At 40.1% G+C, this 22,837-nt stretch overlaps 1 protein-coding gene across 12 annotated transcripts in view; it reads right to left on the bottom strand.

The window, feature by feature from the left end:
* The window catches only part of CHRM3 (cholinergic receptor muscarinic 3), a 490,492-nt gene that overhangs the window by 225,456 nt on the left and 242,199 nt on the right, over positions 1–22,837 (bottom strand). For 8 of the 12 annotated variants that reach the window (XM_064383637.1, XM_064383638.1, XM_012443747.2 and 5 more), the window contains one exon: positions 8,843–8,945. The gene's annotated coding sequence lies outside the window, so the exon portion shown is untranslated. Of the gene's footprint in view, positions 1–8,842; positions 8,946–11,688; positions 11,817–20,417; positions 20,476–22,837 lie in introns of those variants that run through there. The other 4 variants (XM_064383639.1, XM_064383636.1, XM_064383643.1 and 1 more) reach the window with 3 other exon arrangements.

Here is a 22,837-nt window from a genome sequence, read left to right as displayed (position 1 = left end):
AGGTAGTACATTTTAATTATTATCTTCAATCTTTAATTTTTGAATCTTTGAATGGGAATCTTTAATTCTAACTTAATGGTGAATTTATCGTAATATTGCTACCAAAGTGATATATACTTTCATTGTATATTAAAATCAAGGGAATAAATAAGATTGCAGTTCAAGTTTATCCTAAGAACACAAAATAATTTAAAGAAATTTAAAAATGTCTATATTATTGAAAGTTATGTTCATTGAGTATCACACTGTTTTCACTCCAACATAGATTCTTCAAAAGCACTACTGCTAATATTTTGTTACTCGAATTTTAGTTCTATACTATGTGTAAAAACACGGTTTTACAAGGCTCTGGACATTCTATTAATTTCATACATATCAGCAGTATTCATGACACATTAATGACACTGTGCCCAGCCCATACAGCATCCTTTCTTATTTGCATTTGTAAACTTTCAGGGATTACCCAGTATCATCCTTAAGGCAATCCCCGAGGCATTTGTGTCTGGATAATTCTTTGTTGTGGGGGAATGTCCTGTGCATGCCAGAAAGTCTGCATCAATACCTGTTGGGGGACTCACCCAGGGACTGGGTCACAGCAGTGCCCTAGAGCAGCAAATTGGTCAAGCAGATTAAAGGGGAAAGAATCTACTTAATTGTTGTGTGGTGTGAGGTGAGAATCCTACCACTGAACTACCCATGGTTTTTCTTCTGGTAAAAAAAATAGTTTGTTTAAAAAATCTTCTCCCATATGGGAATAGGGTTTAGGAATCCTAAATTCATGAATTACTTATTCCCTGAGGCACAGTATGTTGTTATACTGGAGAATGTAATTTAACTTCAAAGTGAAATTTCACAATTGCTGAGAAGGATAATTTGACATGTGAAAAGCTTGTTATTATTGTTAAGACCATCCTATTGCTTTGGATCATCTATTTTTTTTTCTAAAATGCAAATTGCATATCATCTTTAACTGGGTTTAAGTTTTGCCAAGAAAAGTCAGAGATTTCATAGAAAAATAGAGAGGCATGAGAATGATCCAAATACTTCTTAGAAAGTTTACTTAGGTAATGTATTACCTGACTGGATAACTTCAGAAGCTATTCCGTTGTTCACAAGTGCAGCTGTTTCTAGACAAGACTAGTGTTTGCAGAGATGCTGTCACTTTTTTTTTCTGAGATGGAGTTTTGCTCTTGTTTCCCAGGTGGGTGTGCAATGGCGCGATCTCAGCTCACCGCAACCTCCACCTCCTGGGTTTCAGCGATCTCCTGCCTCAGCCTCCCAAGTAGCTGAGATTACAGGCATGCACCACCACACCTGGCTAATTTTGTATTTTTGGTAGAGATGGGGTTTCTCCATGTTGGTCAAGCTAGTCTTGAACTCCTGACCTCAGGTGATCCGCCCACCTCAGCCTCCCAAATTCCTGGGATTACAAGTGTGAGCCACTGCGCTCAGCCACCGTATTTTATCTCCTAATGTTTGTCCACATGACTTTAGCAAAGTTGTTAAAGATAAGAGGGCTCAATTAGGAATCTTTAGACCTAGCACAGCACATCTCCTTAATATGGCAGAAAGAAGTAAAAAGACTTTAGAGATTAAAATAATGGTGAAGAGAAAAGATGTGGGCAACTATGTCTGAATAAAATCTATATGAGCTGCTAATAAAAGTATTAGCTTTTTTGGCCCTTTGACTTTGTCCAAAATCCTTTAAAAATGATGACTCTCTCTCTGCTTCCCCGGAGCATACCAGATACAGTCTCCTAATCTGATGAATTACCATTTTTATTGCTCATTACTTACTTCATGCATCTAGTTCACTGGTTAAGTCAGTTCCTAGCTTTGATATAATTTCATCTGCTTGTGTTTAAGATAAAAAATGCATTGGATGTCAATTATTCATTCACTCATCCCACAAATATTTATCAAAGTCTAATATGGCCTAAGCGTTGAGGATGCTGGGAGAATACATCTTTTGTTCCAAAATAGTCACGTCCAAAAGTCAATACGTTGATCAATGGGTACAAAGTTACATTTAAACAGAGGGGATAAGTCTCGATGCTCTATAACACAGTGGGGTGACTAAAAATACTATATTGTTTATTTCAAAGTAGTTAGAAGAGAGGATTTTGAATGTTGTTAAAAATTTCAAAGTAGCTAGAAGAGAGGATATCGAGTGTTGTTACCACAAATAAATGACCAATGTATGAGGTGACAGATATGCTAAATAGTATGATTAAATTTTTATACAATGGACACATACATCCAAACATCACACTTTACCCCCATAAATATGTACAATTACCATGTGTCAATTAAAAACAAAAAGTCAATAAAAGGTGCCCAAGAAATAACAGATACCAAAAAAGTTTGATATAACAGTAAGTAGACATTAACAATCATATATTTTTGAAGTATTTGTTGTATTAACATAAAATAATACAAATCTGAACAATCAACTCAAAATTACCAAGTGTCCATGTTTTATCTGCCCTATAATAAACAGAGGGCACATTTATATTTTATATTAGTTTTTTTTTAATGAATCCTAACCAACTGCATGTCAGTTTTAGAGAAACTCTCTGATTAAAGGGAGTTAACAGCAAATAAAACAAATAAGAGAAAATTCAAGATGAAGTAAGCTTAATCCAAGGTTAATTTCAGGCACTATTAATTTCTGTCCCAATAGCTCTTCCATGTAGCGGCAAAATGATGGATTTTTTCAGAGATTTTAATCTTCCTTTATTCTGAACCCAGACATTCAAGGATATAAGGAATTTAGAAGGAAAAAAAATGGTTCTTTACATTAGTTGAAAAGCTTTGCCTGTACTAATGTACAACTCTAACATATAAGGGACATCGCTGCCTGAATCCTTTCAAAGAAATTCCTAAAATGGCATAAAGGGAATCTGTGACCTCATTACAGCTCTATTCACGAAGGAGAAGAATTGTACCCAAGGCCAGTCCATCTTGATCCCGAAAGAAAACACAGAGATATTTCATTAATAAGCACTGTCTCTAAAGATGTTCAGTGAGTATGTGTTTGTGTGTCTCTGTATTTTGGTCCCCATTTTTATCCCAAAATGGGGTATTTAAGAGGAAACTTAAAAGATCGACTGTTTTCTTAAATACGGAATAGCTCTGCACAGGCATATTATTGGAGTAAATTAGATCCACAAACACACTTTAGCTTTGCTGATGAAAATAATTTAGAATAAAGAAGGTAACCATGCCTCACATGCTGATCAACAGCTTATAACATCTTTTTTTTTTCTTTTGAGACCAGTTCTTGCTCCCAGGCTGGAGTGCAGTGGCATGATCATAGCTCACTGTAGTCTTGACCTCCTGGGCTCCAGCCATCCTCCCACCTCAGCCACCAAGTATTTCAGACTACAGGTGTGCACCACATCACCAAGCGTATGTTTAAATTTATTTTGTGTCACTATGTTCAGCTCAGGCTGGTCTTGATTCCTGATCTCAACTGAATCGCTCACCTGGACCTCCCAAAGTGCTGGGATTATAGGCATGAGCCACTGCACCCAGCCTAATTCATAACATCTTTATTGGTCAGTTACTTCAATGTCATATACATGTTTTTAGTTACATTTTTAAACACAGGGCCTTGACCTTTCTTATAGTGTAAATCGTGAAACATTGATGGGTTCATGTTGAAGACAAAGTTGTTACCAGGATAAAACAGTAACTGATTGTGCCATGCACCAGGGGTATTGGCACAGACCCAGATTTCCATTTAGCTTCCATGTGGTTTGAATTTATCAATTTCTTTATAAATCCCAATTAAAATATCTCTAAAGTCATCTTTTGTGAAGAAAAGCTTCTTATGACATTCCATCTTCTTTCCTTCCAATGGGAAATGTAACTACCCAACCACCCACATAAGAGTCCACAGGAAAGATTTCAGAAGCTAAAACAATAGTGATAAGGTTTAGCTGTGTCCCCACCCAAATCTCAACTTGAATCACACCTCCCAGAATTCCCACATGTTGTGGGAGGGACCCAGGGGGAGGTAATTGAATCATGGGGCCAGTCGTTCCCGTGCTATTCTCTTGATAGTGAGTAAGTCTCATGAGATCTGATGGGTTCATCAGGGGTTTCTGCTTTTGCTTCCTCCTAATTTTTCTTGCCACCACGATGTAAGAAGTGCCTTTGGCCTCCCACCATGATTCTGAGGCCTCCCCAGCCATGTGGAATTGTAAGTCCAATTAAACCCCTTTTTTCTTCCCAGTCTCAGGTATGTCTTTATCACCAGCCTGAAAACTGACTGATAGAGTAAATTGGTATCAGTAGAATGCGGTGTTGCTAAAAGATATCTGAAAATTAGGAGGCAACTTTGAAACTGGGTAACAGGCAGAGGTTGGAACAGTTTGGAGGACCCAGAAGAAGACAGGAAAATGTGGAAAAGTTTGGAACTTCCCAGATATTTGTTGAATTGCTTTGACAAAAATCCTGATAGTGATATGAACAATAAGATCCAGGCTGAGGAGGTGTCAGATGGAGATGAGGAACTTGTTGAAAACTGACTCTTCTTATGTTTTAGCAAAGAGGCTGGCGGCATTTTGCCCCTGCCCTAGAGATCTGTGAAACTTTGAACTTGAGAGAGATGATTTAGGGTATCTGGTGGAAGATAAGCAGCAAAGCATTCAAAAGGTGACTTGGTTGCTTTTAAAAACATTCCATTTTGAAAGAGAAACAGAGCATAAAAGTTCAGAAAATTTGCCGTCTGACAATGCAGTAGAAAAGAAAAACCCATTTTTTGAGGAGAAATTCAAGCTGCTATAGAAATTTGCATAGGTAGCAGGAAGCCTAATGTGAATCCCCAAGACCATGTGGAAAATGTCCCCAGGCCACGTCAAAGACCTTCACGGCAGCCCCTCTTGTCACACGCCTGGAAGCTCAGAAGGAAAAAGTGGTTTCGTGGGCAGGGCCTGGGGTCCCTGTGCTGTGTGCAGCATATGGACTTGGTGCCTTGTGTCTCAGCTGCTCCAGGCATGGCTGAAAGAGACCAACATAGAGCTCTGAATGTGGCTTCAGAGGGTGGAAGCCCCAAGCCTTGGCGATTTTCACATGGTGCTGAGCCTGCAGGTGCATGGAAGTCAAGAACTGAGGTTTGGGAACCTCCGCCTAGATTTCAGAAGATATATGGCAACACCTGGATGCCCAGGAAAAAGTTTGCCACAGGGTGGGGCCCCCCACGGAGAACCTCTGCTAGGGCAGTGCAGATGGGAAATGTGGGGTCAGAGCCCCCACACAGAGTCCCTACTGGGGCACTGCCTAGTGGAGCTGTGAGAAGAGGGCCACTGTCCTCCAGACCCCAGAATGGTAGATCCACCAACAGCTCGCACCGTGTGCCTGGAAAAGCCACAGACACTCAATGCCAGCCTGTGAAAGTGGCCAGGAGGGAGGCTGTACCCTGTAAAGCCACAGGGGTGGAGCTGCCCAAGACCATGGCAACCCACCTCTTACATAAGCTGACCTGGATGTGAGACCTGGAGTCAAAGGAGATCATTTTGGAGCTTTTATATTTGACTGCTCCACTGGATTTTGGACTTGCATCGGCCCTGTAACCCCTTTGTTTTGGTCAATTTCTCCCACTTGGAATGGCTGTATTTACCCAATACCTGTACCCACATTGTATCTAGAAAGTAACTAGCTTGCTTTTGATTTTATAGGCTCATAGGCAAAGGGACTTGCCTTGTCTCAGATGAGACTTGGGACTGTGGACTTTTGGGTTAATGCTAAAATGAGTTAAGACTTTGGGGGACTGTTAGGAAGGCATGATTGGTTTTGCAATGTGAGAACATGAGATTTGGAGGAGCCAGGGGTAGAATGATATAGTTTGGCTGTGTCCCCACCCAAATCTTAACTTGAATGGTATCTCCCAGAATTCACACGTGTTGTGGGAGGGACCCAAGGGGAGGTAACTGAATCATGGAGCCAGTCATTCCTGTGCTATTCTCGTCAGAGTGAATAAGTCTCAAGAGATCTGATGGGTTTAGCACGGGTTTCTGCTTTTGCTTCCTCCTCATTTTTCTCTTGCTGCTGCCATGTAAGAAGTGCCTTTCACTTCCTGCCATGATTCTGAGGCCTCCCCAGGCAGGTGGAACTATAAGTCCAATTAAACTCTTTTTTCTTCCCAGTCTTGGGTATGTCTTAATTAGCAGCGTGAAAATGGACTAATACAAATGGTTTATACAGTTACTTAGGAGAAAAAAAAGTCTCTTCTACAGTTCAAATAAAATGTTATTCATTAGTGGGAATGAAGGTCATTTACATGTCTGAGCAGCAGGAGATAAGACCTCAGCTACAAGCACTCCAACCACATACACACTAAATCCTGCTATTCTGCCTAAAAATTCACCCATATCAAATTTTGTTGGGTGAATCATGCAACTTAGGAAGGAGAGACATTTAATACACTTTGGTAGCTGTGACATAAAATTAATCTTATCATAGTGTCACTGCCAAATTACAACATCCCTTTGCTCCCTATGTAAGGTGTGATCAGGACCCTGATTAGGTGGCGATCTGTAGGATAGGTCAGCAATATCTGTCATTTCTACACTTGTGAATTACTTTTGGCCTAAGGATCACTATGGGTCACTTCTGGGAGGAGAAGACCAAGCAGAAGGTACTGCTACAGCTTGTGTACGCTTTCTTCCAATTGCTCCTAAAATTCAATGCTTTAATGACTCAATCCTTCAACAAAGCCTAAGTCAGATTCTTTATTCAACCTAAGTATAAATTATCACCCTAAATTATTATTATTATTACTATTATTGAAGATGGTGAAGCAGGAGTCTGAAGCATGGATTGAATAGTACAAGAATAGAAATAAGATGACTTAGGGACTATCAGAGAAGAGTGGCGAGATGAGGAAGTAATGAACGGAACTTGGACTCGGGGAATGTTTTTACACAACGAGAAGTGAAGGTATTAGAGCAGTGGCTGCACGCTGGAATAATTTGAGGAACTTGGTAAACATTCTGAAGCCCAAGGTCCACTCTAAGAGGTGCTGATTTAATTTTCTGCGGTGAAGCCTGAGCACCAGTATCTCTTCACAGTGAGGGCTGAGACCTGCTAGCTCAGAGTGGACTGTGGACTTGATGGGTTAGACGTAAAAATTTATAGGAAGAATTTCTGACCATTACAGCGAAAGAGAAGACTGGGAATCCAAATTTTTATGTGAATGGTCCTGATTTTTTCATTTGGCAGCTTCTTAATTATCATGCATATAAATTTGTGTAGGCCCAAGATAAATAATAAAATAAATGAACTAAGGTGGATCCAACCAGTAGATGACCAGATTTGGCAGCTTCTTAATTATCATGCATATAAATTTGTGTAGGCCCAAGATAAATAATAAAATAAATGAACTAAGGTGGATCCAACCAGTAGATGACCAGTCACTATTTCTGCCTTAAATCAGGGACATTAATCTCTTATTGTGGATTTCAGACTCTCACAGAATGTAAAAGTAAAACTCTTTGGAGAACCTTAGAAACATATCCATTAATTACTACACACAGCTCTAAGAATAAACGTGACCAGATACATTTGGGACATTGCAATTTGAGGTGAATTTATCTACGCTCTCTCACTCTCCTTTTCATCCGTTCTGATTTAAATCATAACACTTTTCCCACGAAAGTATAGAAACCTTCCCAAGGCCTTTGTTAAGTAGCAGAGCCAGGTCTTGAACTCACATTGATTAATTCTTGTCTGTGCTACTTCCCAACTTCCCAAACTTGATTTTCAACAGACTTTTTTTGGGGCGGGGGAGGAGGCAGAGGCAGGTGAGTTGTTATATATTTCTCCTGTTGAAACTAGAATTTAAGGGGCACTTTTCCAAATATGTACCAGTATTTTACAAGCCTGCTATATTTCTAATTATATTTTTAAAAGTTGCATACAAGTAAGCAATCAATCTTGTAATAAAGTATCCCTTAGTCATTGCATACTATATATACAAACACACAAACACATGCATATATTATGCAATAGGTGTAGTGAGATGCCTATGTCTCATCTGTTTTTCTTTCTATCTATCTACCTACCTACCTACCTACCTGTCTATCTATCTATGTTACATACTCACAAACAGTGCTCATCCAAGTAAGTCTGAATTAGACAGAAGCTACAGGCTGCTATATTTACATATTGGGAGACTCTACTTTCAGAATATCCCCTTCAAGATAATGCATTAAACACTGGGAGGCCGAGGAGGGCAGATCACCTAAGATTGGGAGTTATTATAAAATGCCATACGTTTTTGTTCTTACGTAATATTTATGTTGTCATACACAAAGGGAATAACTGTCACAAAATCTAAGTTTTTTAGTCGATTGATATAATTCTATTAATTAAGTCACATATGCAGTCATTCTGTGATTTATTACACAATTTTCTCTAAGCATGGATTAATTTGGGGAGGGAAAGAAGTTGATATTTTTTCTGTAAGAATTTTGGACTACAGATACCACACTTGTAACATACCAGAGTACAGTCATATTTCATTCATTTGATTTCCATAGAGTTTTGGCTAAATCTTATTTTCACAACCACATAAGCATAGACTTTCTCCTCTCTCTTCGAACGGCCATATGCTTGATTTGAGTTTATCATATAACAAAGAAAATGAAGTATTCCTCAGGAGTTGTAGATGCCAGAATATAAACATATACTTCTAAGTAGAAAAGACAAAAGTCATCTCTGACACATGAATTTAATTGCTCAGAGCAGATTCCATTCTCAGCAATCCACGGGAACAAATATACATCCATGGTTATGATTCAAGTGTCAGTAAATGTGTATTGGAGGTTTTACATACCTATTGCAGGTGGGATCATCAAACCAATCCAATGTGTCGAGAACTGTCCTGTGTGTTGAACTTTCCTTGTAGAAAGAGACCAGGTGCCACGCCACCGCAAAAACTAAAAACGAAAGAGGGAAGGGGTAAGTTTAAAATAAGATAAAAGAACAGGTAGTTCACTCGGATCACTGAATTGCGAGACGAAATATTAATTGCATGATAGATTTCAAAAATGGAGATTTAGCCGGCATTTCCAAATACACTTCTTCAAAAAGTTCTATTAAAACATTTATTTTAAATTTAAGTTCTGGGGTACATGTGCAGAACGTGCAGGTTTGTTACATATTATTCTACAACACCTGTTAGTATCCCGCTGAGGGAGTGCTCCACAGCAGTTACTGGGGAAACAATGAGACGCTGTAACCACCTGTTCAACACAGATGCCTCAGCTTATGGTTTCTGTCATATGGTCATCTGTCCTCAGTTTGAAACTTCCAATAATTGGGAGTATGTTATAAGCGTCCCCCACAAATATGTCCACATACATACATTTATATTATTAGGTTGATATAAAGCTGTTGTGGTTTTGTATAAAATGACTAATGTTTTCAAAACTCATATTGAAATTTAATTGCCAGTATAACAGTAGTAAGAGGTGGGTCCTTTAAGAGGTGATTAGGCTATGAGGGCTGTGACCTGAGGGGTGGGAGAATGCTGTTACCACAGGTTGAGTTTGTCCCCTTCCTCCCTCTTTTCCTCTTTTGCTTTCCTGCCTTTGTTATGTGAAAACACTGCATTCTTCGGCTATGTGGTGACTCAGCAAGAAGGCCAGATACTAGCGCCTTGATCTTAGACCTTCCAGACCCCGGAATTACAAGCCAACAAGTCTGTTGATTGTAAATTACCCAGTCTGTGGCATTTTGTTATAGCAGCACAAAACAAAGACACAACTAGGTATGAGTTTCCCCTAAATTTTTATAGCAAATAATTTAAGAATCACTCACTTCACCAATTCTATTTATTTCATGGTGACAAGTCTTTGGCATTCACTCATCATTTTGAGCAATATTTACTAAGCAAATAATATGAAGCAGGTATTGGGTTAAAATATTAAGTAGAGGCTTAGTCCTGTTCTTAAAAAGCCAAGTCTAATGAGGGAAAGAGGCCAAGTTACATGTAGATCACCCCCATCTAGGATATGGGAAGCTAAATCATTGCCAGTCCCAGGTGCAGAGAGTTAGGTAAGAAGGTGACATCACAGAGCAGAGGGTCTTTAACCTGAGTCTTGTATGCAGTATAGGAGAGTGACCTACAGACAAAGGGAAATGGGATGGGGAAGGAGGAGAAAGAGATCTAGCTGTCACACTCCCACGCAGGAAGTTGTGAGGGGGGAATGTCATGTGCCTAAAGCTGCCCCAATGGGGGCTCACAACAACATGAGGAAAATCAAGCTTACACACAAAGTTGCAGAATATCCTTTTTTGATTTAAATGACTGCAAATCAGCCTAACAGTACAAAGGAAAGCACACCCCCCAAGAATTTTCAGAATTTGAAACTCGTTCCAAAATCCTTTGCACACATTATCTCATTCTGGTTTCACAATCTCTCTACAGGTTGGGCAGTGTAAGTTCACCTCTACCATGTGCTAGGGGAGATTAAGGTTAACGAGCTTGCCCAATGCCACAGCGTGATTTGTGCAGACTGGGAGTAGAGGCTCAAACTGGGGACCGGTCCTCCTTTCATCCCAAGGAGAGCTGTGATGCCAGGGTTCTTGAAGAAGTGTGGCACAATGATGAATGTGGCATGACGACCATAGACACTATTTCTTGACAGTGTTGTGCTGTTGTGTGCTACAGAACGGGCTCTGGGCAGAAATGGACTGTTTCCAGTCTCACCCTTCCTGTTTCCAATGTCATAACTGCAAGCATGGGGCAGGCACACTACACTGTGATCACGTCCACATTTTCTCACCTTGTGAGTTTCAATAATAGACTTCTCTGTAATCCACATGGCAGACATTTCAGGCTACATTGTACTGTCCAGCAACTACAGAAAACCTGGTCATTCTGTCTGAATCCAGCTGTGTATGATCCTCAATTTTCCCCTGCAGACTTAATTGTTATATATGAGCTTCTCTCAAGCTTTGTGATTTCCGCCTCTGGAATCCTTAGTACTTTTGTAACTTTGCTGGCGTAGCGTCTGGGGCAAGGGTCTTTGATGCTGATAAGAAGTTAGAACTGCCTTGTCTGTTCAGGTAGAAAAAGGCTAGCACTTATTTGTAACAGGTGAAAACAGGGATAGTGGGCATGGATATGGGGGGAAAACAGGCTTAATAATGCAAAAATAAAGAAACCTTCTTTATGACACTTAATAAGAGAAGGCTCATGCAAAATAATATCTAAAGGAGCCTCTGAGATTCTCCAGAGGTTGTGAAATACAGTTGTTGAAGCTGGGAAGACTGTTGAGCATTTTTCCCCTTCCTCTTTCCCACCTCCCATTTTTTCTTTTAAACTCCTAAAGTGGAACTGCTTAGAATATTTCCTACACAGCTCAATGTCTTATCATGAAGGTGAGAGACTAGAGAATCTTTTGGCAGCCCGTAAATTGCCTCTCCCTCATGAAAGAGGAGAGAATTTGATATTTCTAATGCTTTTCCAATTGAGAAACTGTATGCTTGTTACTGGCTTTCTGATACCTTATAACATATTAGAAATTACTTTTGGCTTCAAAGAAGAGAGACTGCTTTAAAAGGCAGTTCCTACTACAAATTCCCTCAAGATAGAAACCAATTTCCAGATAATGAGCAATAATGCCTAGAAAGCAGACACTGGGTATGAGACAGACAAAATCCAAGTGGCAGTACCATTCTGAGATGCAACTTCTGGCGATGATCTTGTCTTGCAATTGCTTGACAAACTACACCTGTTATTACAAGAATTAAGCTTGTTGTTCTTGGGTGGGAGGTAACAGAAGATTAAGCTGAAGTATTATCTGAAACCAAGACAAAGAGAACAAATCAGAAAGTCTCTGAGAAACCTAATGGGTGAAAACTTGGATAATATGTTTAAAAGAGAAATTGGACTGTACAGAGCATCCAAAAATGAGCAATTTATGGAAAAGTATTAATTTTTAATGTAAATTTGGCCGGGTGAACACAAGGAAACTCATGGGGTGAATAGAACTGACCTCAGTGATTTGCAATCTAATTCAGCACTTGCTATCGAGAGATCAGGTTTCTAGAGAACACTGATAATTGGCCCCTATTAACATAAATTCTGGCATGAGAAAGTGGGGTCTAGAAAACTTTGTATCAAAAGAACTCGAATGGATAATCCATGCAAGAAGAAGTCAGGAGTAGGAGGGGAGGTAGATAAAATTAGAGAAGCAGAGACAGCGAGGAGGAGTAATAACATCCTGTATGGCCACCAGACCACAAGGCATTGATTAATTCACCAAATCGTTTCAACAAGCTTGTAAAGGAGACACCATTGTTACCAATTTACCAATGAAGAAATTATTTTTGTGAGAGACTCATCCACTTAACATACAACAGGAAGAGGCCTGAGTTGGAATTTGCATCTGCTTGTCTGACACTTAGGTGATTTTTCTAATTAAGCCACACTAATTTTCAAATAGTAAGTACCACATATCTTTTACCTCAGTAACACTCAAAGAAACACAAATAAAAACAAAAATGACACGAGTTGCACTAGTTGCAATTATAATTAATAAAAAAGGATGAAACTTGGAAAAAGAACAAATAAATTTATATTTTCTAGTGGTCCTGTAAATATGTACAGCCCAGCAAATCACCAATCTGACCTGTACCTATATTGGGTCCTTAAATATATTCATATCTGTGGACCTACTAATCCCACTCACAAATTATTTCATGAAAACAATTTAAAGTTAAAAAAATGGCATTCCTAGGAAAATGATCACTGTAGCATTACAGGTTGAGTATTCTGTATCTGGAATGTTTGGGATCAGAAGTGTTTCAGGTTTCTGACATTTTTTCGGATTTTGGAATATTTGTACTTGTGGAGCATTCCTAACCCAAAAATCCAAAAAGTGTGAAATTCTCCGGAGAGCATTTCCTTAGAGTGTCATGTTGGTGCTCAAAAAGTTTTGGATTTTGGAGCGTTTTAGATTTCAGATTAGGGCTGCTCGATCTGTATTTATAATAGTGAAAAATACAAACTATTTGTGTATCCGACAGGAAAGCATTTAAGAAATGTTGGTGTAGAAATTCCATGATGCATTAAGTAGTCATAAGTGATGAATAGGTAGCAACATGGCAAATGATAACAAAAACAGAATATACAATTATGTGCTCTGATGATAAATAGATACTATATATAGTAAATAAAAACTAAAAGGATGCTCAGAAAAAAATTAGTTGTGGTAGGGCAGAGTAATTATAAATACATTAAAATCATAATCTCATTTTCACAATATACTATTGAATTATACTCATTAAAATATACATTGAATAAAAATATAGACACAGAAATAAAAAGAAAACACAGCTGATATATGTGGGATATGTGTTTGCATGGTTAGTTTCCAGTATACACGATATTATTTTATTAAATTATTAACAATTTGATATTGGAGGAGGGGTGGAGATAGAGTATGATAAAAATCAATTTCTTATCATAACAACAGTTTATGGGAAATAACATGACACTAACAGGAAGATTTGTTGACAGAATTGCTATTGGATATGTGTTTAAATGCAGGATCAACAGTCTTCCACTCTGCACTGCACACATCACCTTCTCACATTCCCTCCATCCCATTCCTACCCCATTCTCCAGACAAGGAAAGAGCTAAAGAAAAGGGCTGAGCTGCAGAATTCTCCTACTCCTTCAGTCTCTGCTTTAAGGCATCAGGCCATGGCCCAAGCATGTTCTCCAGCTCCAGGAAGCCATTCTGTCTTCTGCTGGGCAGGCAGGAAGAAGGTGTATTTGAAGAAACTGAATCTAATTTAGGGGTGCTGCTTCTGTCTCACGATGGAATAATGGTAAACTAGAAGATGTTCACCATGCGTCTCACATGTGCCCCTATTCACATCTCTCTAGCCTTGGTCTCATCGATAGTCTTAGGCAGTGCATTTCTAACATCTGCTGCTTCAAAAAATCTCCTGTCTTTTATTTATTTATTTTTTAGATGGATTCTTGCACTATCTCTCAGGCTGTAGTGCAGTCGCACCATCTCGGCTCACTGCAATCTCCACCTCCTGAGTTCAAGCAATTCTCCTGCCTCAGCCTCCCGAGTAGCTGGGACTACAGGAGTGCACAACTATGCCCAGCTAATTTTTTGTATTTTTTAGGAGAGACGGGGTTTCACCATGTTGGCCAGGATGGTGTCAATCTCCTGACCTTGTGATCCGCCCTCTATCGGCCTCCCAAAGTTCTGGGATTACAGGCATGAGCCACCGCGTCCGGCCTCTCCTATCTTTTAGACATGATAGGAAGGTGGCAAAACTGCGCTACCCACCACCTGGGTTAATAGTTCTTAGAAAACAAAGGGGCTCCCTAAGTTTATAAATCTTACAAGTCATTAGACATTCACAAACCCTTGCCCCTCCCCATGCATTATGCTTATACATGCATGTATAAAAAAGAAACACAAAGTTAAATGTAATTCAAGCAGTGTCCAATTTCCTTTGGATAAGTTCCCCTGTTAACCTTCATTTCCCATTCTTTCTCCCCCACCTCATATGTGTGTGTGATGTGTGTGTGTTTGTGTAGTGGGAAGAAAGAGGAACGGTTTAAATGAACTCTGGAACAGAAGAATGAGTCTGTGTCTCCAGTATTTGATTATCTTCTCTGATCTATGGCATGGGGCTCCTTATCCACCTGGGTGCTCCTAACCCTGCTGATATTGACAGTGACGTTTACCACTTGAATGCATGTCATTTGCATTTTCTTGACCTAGTAAGCTCGGGTAGACATCTCTGTTCTTGGTCTCCTCTTGCATCCTGCTGACAAGGAGGCCTTTTCTGAGGTCTGGCTGTCATGCCCATGGAGCCCTAGAGTGCTGCAACCCTCAGGAGAGAGCCGCCTTCATCTGTATGGTAGCATCCCATCCTCATTGCCAAGTCCTCCAGCTATCTTGGGGTCCTATTTATGCCAGACTGGAAAGTAATTTGGAAGGCTTTCCTCTGACTGACAGGCTGAACTTCCAAGTTCACTAAAATACTGGTAGAGGGCTACATGTGAAATGAATCCCTGTTTGTGCATAACTTATTTTCACCAATGTGCCTCTCCATTCTCTGGGATAAAATTTCAGGTGGAAAACCTGGGAGGTATGATTCACACTGCTTTGCCTCCTCCCTTTCACTGTCATTTTTGTTTTGCAGAATTCCCCAAATTCAACAAGGAGGCATGATTTTCCTTTTCTTTCTTGGTGTCATATTCTCCTACCACCAGAGACTGAGCCTAGATGTAATCAGTTGAAGAATTTTCTTCTATAAATTCTGACTGGAGTTTTCCAGGGTTGGCCCTTGATAAACCAAAAAAAAAAATTTAGAAATTATTTCTCAAAAATGAATCTAGATTTCCAATTATATCTAAGTGAGAATAACAGGATGAAATATAACCTACATCCCCACCTTGCCTTCTCAAAAAAAAAAAAAAAAAAAAAAACTAAAATAAAATAACTTTTCAAGAATTGGACAATAGGCAGAGTGCATGACTGCAATAAATGTGAGAAGGAAAAGCTACATCTGGGCTTTTTTTTGCTTGTTTGACAGGATCTTGCTCTGTCACCCAGGCTGGGGTGCAGTAGAGTGACCCTGGTTCACTGCAGCCTTCCCCTCCTAGTCTGAAGCAGTTCTCCAACGCCAGCCTCCTAAGTAACTGCGACTATAGAGTGCACCACTGTGCCCAGCTCATTTAAAAAAAATTGTAGAGATGGGGTCTCCCTCTGTTAACCAGGCTGGTCTCAAACTCTTGGGCTCAAGTGATCTTCCCTCCACAGCCTCCCAAGGTATTGGGATTACAGGGTAAGCCACTGCACCCAGCCTGGGCTTTCTATTTTGAAGACATTTATGGAAAATGGGTAGAGAAAAGAGAACCCATGGTGAGTGTGGTTGCCTCACTAAGTTGAACAAATGGTGATTAAAATTTGAGGAGTCTAGTAATCCCATGAAAAAGATGCTAAATAAAATTAGTCATTAGGAAAATGCAAATGAAAGCCATAATAAGATACTATTCCTTATCTATAAGAATGGCTAAAATTAGAACAACATACTACATCTACGTTGGCAGAGATGGGAAGCAACTATAATTCTCATGCACTCCTGATGGGAATGTAACGTGGTACAACCCATTTAGAAAACACATGATAGAACGTTTATTACATAGCTAAACACATACTCAATATACCCCTGAGCAATTATACTCCTACTTCTTTATCAAAGAGAAGTGAAAGATACATGTTTATACAGAAACTCGCACATGAATGTTCACAGAAACTATCCACAGTCACCCCAAACTGGGAAAGAAAAAACTCAATTATCACGCTTTGGGAGGCTGAAGAGGGTAGATCATCTGAGGTTGGGAGTTCAAGACTAGCCTGGCCAGCCAGGCGAGGTGGCTCACGCCTATAATCCCAGCACTTTGGGAGGCTGAGGTGGGTGGATCACGAGGTCAAGAGATCGAGACCATCCTGGTCAACATGATGAAATCCTGCCTCTACTAAACAAACAAAAAATTAGCCGAGCATGGTGGGGTGTGCCTGTAATCCCAGCTACTAGGGAGGCTGAGGCAGGAGAATTGCTTGAACCCAGGAGGCGGAGGTTGCGGTGAGCCGAGATCGTGCCATTGCACTCAAGCCTGGGTAACGAGAGCGAAACTCTGTCTCAAAAAAAAAAAAAAAAAAAAGACTAGCCTGGCCAACATGGTGAAACCCCATCTCTACTAAAAATATAAAAAATAGCTGGGTGTGGTGGAGCACGCCTGTAATCCCAGCTATTTAGGAGGCTGAGGCAGGAGAATCTCTTGACTCTGGGAGGCAGTGGTTGCAGTGGCTGAGATTACGCCACTGCACTCCAGCCTGGGTGACAGAGTGAGACTCTATCTCCATAAAATGGAAACAAAACAAAACAGAAAAACAATTATCCATCAGATGGGCTGGAGAAGTAAAATGTGATATTGTCATGCAATGGAATTTTAAAGATGCAATACAAAGTGATGAACTACTGATATTCACAATACACGTAAATTTCAAAAAAAAAAAAAAAAATACACTGTGCAAATGAAGTCAGACACAAAAATACTTCACACATGATTTTATTTTTATGAAGCTCTAGATAAAAGAAATAGAATATATAGGCCAGAAAGCAGAAAAGTGTTTTTTTCTGGGGCTTGGGGTGGGGGTGGCATGTGTTTAGGGCAACAAGGGAGAGCTGTAAGAGTTGTGGAAATATGTTAGAGCTTGATTTAATGGTAGGAACATGGTAGATAAATTTCTCTAATCTCATCCAAATATACACTTAAGATGAGCACTTATTATTGCACTTGTATTATACCTTAATATAGTTGATTAAAATAAAATCTTAACTGGCTTCTTATTCTTTCATAATATCAGACTGATCTCTTAAAATCTCATATTTCAAGAAGCATCTTTAATACTGAATATTAATTTAGTCACATGCAGAGATATTTTTGTCTTGTGTTTGTTTTAAAATAATCAGTGCTTGTGAGAAAGGAGTACCATGTAAAAGAAAAGAGTTGGCCCTGGCCACATATTGCTAATTATTGAAGCTGGAAGATGGGTACAGTGGGTTGCTTATAGTATTCTCTCTACTTTTGAATATGCTTGTAACATTCTATTTAAAAGTTGTTTTTTATATAGTAGATTGTATTTTTAAATGACAATATCATCATTAGTATATTAGAATGCAGTGTCAAGTATAACTCCTTCCACCTTATTATCCCCTGGTCATATATAAAGTCTTTCTGGGTCTTTCTAACTTTTCTATGTCATTCTAGATTTTTTCCCCTTTTATCTTTTAATCAACAGTCCCTTTCATATTAGCATCAACTTGGGTGACACGTATAGTTCAAGACGTGAATAATTTGAGGAAAATTAGTTAAATCTGAGTCTGGTTCTTTATGTTAAAGAATAATGAAGTTCAGTGCTCTTAACCATTTCATCCAGCAAAGTATTAAGAAAACAAAACAGTAAAGCCAGGACTGCAGAAATAAATCCCTTTTTAAGGAAAAAAATAACAACATGGAGAGAAATGCCACTTTGTTAACTGGATGAATAACAATTTGTTCCTACAAGTTGTCTGAAACACACAGAACAAAGAAGTCAATTTCACATAATAAAGACAAAGAAAGGAGCGTACAAAAAGTTTAAAAGGGAAAGGATATTGGACTTAATTATTTTTACCCTACCTTTCCCTTTTAAGGCATTAGAAATCTTGCCTAACTTTGGGGAACGCTGGCTCCAAGCTAAGAGTCATATGAGTAGGGTTTGTGTCCAGAAGCGCAGGACCAGGCACCAAGTGTCAACAGGCTCCATGCTGACAGTGGCTCAGGGAATTTTCAGTGAGATGGAAGCTCAGCATGAAGTCAGTCAGAATAGAAATTGTTTAAGGACGTAGAAAAAAGATAGTGTTCAACTATGTAGGCGGGGATGCTCTTTAAAGAAATTAATGTCCCTTTCAGTTTCTTAGTGTGGTGTAAAGTAGCATATGGCATTTTCCTGAATCCTATTATCTCTAGAACTACCGGTTCATTCTCTGTATAAGACCCCAAACTATCTTTCTAATGAGAAGGACTGGACAGGAAAATGCATCCTAACCATCAACAAACAACGCAAGCTTCTGCAATCACACTCTGATGTGATAAATTAGAATTCTGCTCTCCAGATACCAACACATTATGAGTTTAGAGTTCTTTTTAATGTTAACCTAGAACAGTAAAGCATCAGAATGTGTGAGCCCAAGCTGTACAGAGGCAATACAAAATTCTAGTACTATAGAATTCTAAGTTTTCTTTAGATACAATGCCTTTAAATTTTTACTGTATTTTCTCGTCCTTTGTCCCAAGAGCAATGCAGAGTTATTAAAATGCTTTCAGTGGAAGACTGAAGTGATAAAGATAGTCTTTATGCAAAAGGTATCTGGAAGCAATGCTTAGACTAAACATTAAAGGAAAAGGAATTCAAGAGGTGGGGGGACTCATCAAATTTAAAAAGTGTATTTGGGCCATGCATGGCGGCTCACACTTGTAATCCCAGCACTTTGGGAGGCCGAGGTGGGTGGATGACTTCAGGCCAAGAGTTTGAGACCAGGCTGGCTAATATAGCAAAACTCCATCTCTGCTAAAAATATTACAGGTGGTAGTTCAAACCTGTAGTCCCAGCTACTCAGGAGGCTGAGGCATGACAATTGCTTGAGCCTGGGAGTCAGAGGTTGCAGTCAGCCTAGCTTACACCACTATACTCCAGCCTGGGCAACAGAGGAAGACTCTTTTTTAAGTGATAAAAAAAGAGAACACTTCTAAGTAGCAGTGAACTCTTAATAAAATTAGGTGTCATGGTATCTGCACCAGTTTCCAAAAAGCAAAGTAAAATAAAACACTTATTTCATATTGCTTTTTAAGTTGCAGAAGAAAACTGGGTTTGTAATAGTTACAGAGGTACAAGAACACACAGATGGATTATTCTGTTCCTAACAGGTACGGGAAGACAATAAAAGACATGACAGAGGAAGGTGCTTTGTGTCGGATTCTGAAGAGCTGGGTAGAGTTTTGGCAGGAAGACTTTCAAGGGGATTCATGCCTACAGAAAAACATCTGGAAGTCTTCAGCACAGAGCATACTCAGACAGCTTGACGGGGGCGTGTGCACTTACAGGCGGTAGCATATGAAAAAGAAAGAGACGAAGAGGTATTTCTTTGATAACTTAATTCTCTCCCTTGGACTTCAGTTTCTTCCTGGAGTCTAAATTTTCCTGTCTGGCATTTACAGTGAAGATCTGTCCAAAAGGGGAGCGACACTCAGTCCATAACTGAGAGTGTTGAGGTAGGATGATCATGAAAAGCCGTCCTGATAGGAAGCAGGAGAGGAAAGGCCTTGACGGCACGTATGACATGTTTGCATGAGTCTCCGCACATGGCAGCGGACTTGGATGCTGAGGTCTGAGTGGGATATGAGGGATACTGGACCAGATGTCTCACCTGACTGGATAGAGAAGAGAAGGAAATCCTCCACGTATTTTTATAAGGCTGGAGGGCAGTAATGCCTGGGAGATTAAAAGAAGAAGGAAATGTGTCTATGTGCTGGGTGTATGTGTGTCTGGTTTTAGGAAAGACAGTAGTAAAGAAATCTGTGTTTTAGAGATGCTGAATTAGGTGTGAAGGTGGCTTGCTCAGCTAGCAATATAAGCAATTCGTGACACAAAGAAATTAAGCCACAGTGGTTTGCTGTATCCATCACCCTGGCATCTACATGTAACAAACCTGCACGTTCTGCACATGTACCCCAGAACTTAAAGTATAATAAATAAATTTTTTTAAAAAAGAAATTAAACCATGGAGATATCATTAAAAAATTAAAATGTAAAGAGATCTACCTGCAGAACAGTGATTTGAGAACAGACGCAGATTCAGAAGAAGAGTGTCACGCAGCTGTAAAAAAGAACAAACCGTTTCGTTTGCGGCAACATGGATGCAGCTGGAGGCCATTATCCTAAGTGAATTAACCACAAGAACAGAAACCCAAATACTGCATGTTCTCCCTTGTAAGTGGGAGCTAAACATTGTGTACTCACGGACACAAAGATGACAACAGTAAACATGGGGCCTGCCAGAGCAGGGTGGAGGGGGAATGTCGAGAAACTAATTGTTGAGTAATATGCTTACTTCCTGGGTAATGGGATCTGTCATACCTGAAACCTCAGCATCCCACAGTATAACCAGGTAATAAACCTACATATGTACCCCCTGAATCTAAAATAAAAGTTGTTGATGTGAGAGAGAGTGAGTGTGTAATGGGAGGGGCAGAGAACTCAGTCTCAGGAAAGGTTTAACTGTTTCAGGAGGCAGGAGGTGGAAAAGGAAAAATCCGGCCACAAATTCAGGAAATAACAAGAGGAAGTGGAAGAACACATAATTGTGAGATATTATTGATGACATTGTCAAGAAATAAGTAACAGGCTGGGATTGGTGGCTCATGCCTGTAATCCCAGAACTTTGGAAGGCCTAACTGGGTGGATCACCTGAGGTCAGGAGTTTGAAACCAGCCTGGCCAACATGGTGAAACCCTGTCTCTACTAAAAATACAAAAAAAAAAAAAAAAAAAAAAAAAAGGCTGGGTGTGGTGGTGGGCACCTGCAGTCTCAGCTACTCAGGAAGCTAAGGCAGAAGAATTGCTTGAACCTGGGAGGTAGAGGTTGCAGTGAGCTGAGATTATGCCACTGCACTCCAGCCTGGCAGACAGAGCAAGACTCTGTCTCCAAAAAAATAAGAGTAACAATTCCCTCAAATTCTGTTTTCAGGTAGGAAAAAATAGCTTAGGTTAAAAAGGAGGAAGGTTCACTGATAACCTTTAAGAGCGATGGTTCAGGGTAGTTAAAGGGTGCATGCAAAGTGGAAGTAAATTCAAGATGAAAGGGACGTGCAGACAATGCTGAGAGGCCCACAGATCAGGGAAAGCAGAAAAACGGCTGCTGATTACAGGAGGCAGCGCTGGACATACAGTGGGGGCTCAATATCTTTTTGAATATGTTAAAGAAGACTGGGAGGTGAGGTCTAGGAAAAGTCTTAATTTTGTTCATAAAAAAATTAACTTTCAATGTTGGAAATGGCCAGCGTAAGAAATCAGGCTAAAAGGACAAGAGAGGGAGGATGGGGGAAAAGTGAATATACGCGTGGAAGGGACCATTCTTCTCCAGAGACAGATGGCATGATGGGAGGATGAGCACACAGAGACAGATCTGCTGTAGGGCCCTGGGGTGCAGATGTGTGGGTTCTAGGCTCCTCAGAACAGCAGGTGATGGGCCCTCTAGGAGAACACTGGTTTGAGGAAGGGAAGGAGAGGGAACTTTTGGCAAGGCCGCTATCAAGAGAAAACTGAACTGTGTGAAAGGTAGAAGAGTACACTGAGCAGTCAGGAAGACCCATATTGAAGACGGGGCTTGTCTACAAGGCATGTGGATTTCTCCACTACTGACGCGCAACATTGAAACCCGAGAAGAGAAAGGCTCCAAAGAGGGTAACAGGAGATCACAGGGAAGGATAGAAGGAATGACAGGGGCTAGAGTCCCAGGGAGGGTGCTACCCAGGGAGGGAGACTGGACAACTCCTTGGTATGGCCACAGGGGACTCACAATCTCCATGTGAGACTAAGAGGAAGGAAAGGGGCCTAGAGCTCACCAGGAGAGATTCTCAAGATGAGGGGTAACAGAAAAAAAAACAAACTTTGCAAACCATATGTGTCATTCTTCCAAAAGGGCAGTGACAACTCTTCTCTCCATCTTGCAGAATTAAAAAAATGAAAAGTTTTGGAAAGTATTTCAGAAGTAGATAGGAAGCCCGTTAGTGCGCAGGAAGCAAGACACTGGTGCCTGTCACTTTCACTGAAGAGCACAGGAACTATGCCACACACAAGGAGGACTTTTAACAGCACCTTTGATACTGTTGAATCGTTGAATCAGTGATAAATCAAAAATGGGATAAGAGCCATCTTCCTTCCCAAGCTATGCACATGCACTCAGAGAGCTGGATTTAACAGGATGACTTACATGCAGATAATGCTTTATGCTCAGAAGGACTATGTAAATATTTGTAGACAAAGAGGGTTCTTGGATGAATGAATAGTCATCTACTGCTTTCTGATGTCTTTTTTTTTTTTTTTTTTTTTTTGAGACGGAGTTTCGCTCTTGATACCCAGGCTGGAGTGCAATGGCGCGATCTCGGCTCACCGCAACCTCCGCCTCCTGGGTTCAGGCAATTCTCCTGCCTCAGCCTCCTGAGTAGCTGGGATTACAGG

Source organism: Aotus nancymaae, unplaced genomic scaffold (genome assembly GCF_030222135.1).
Source record: "Aotus nancymaae isolate 86718 unplaced genomic scaffold, 86718_ANA_hifiasm-v0.15.2.pri h1tg000032l_0, whole genome shotgun sequence".
Taxonomy (NCBI): domain Eukaryota; kingdom Metazoa; phylum Chordata; class Mammalia; order Primates; family Aotidae; genus Aotus; species Aotus nancymaae.
Note: the sequence above shows the minus strand (reverse complement) of the source record. Positions and strands in the feature narration are given on the sequence as shown.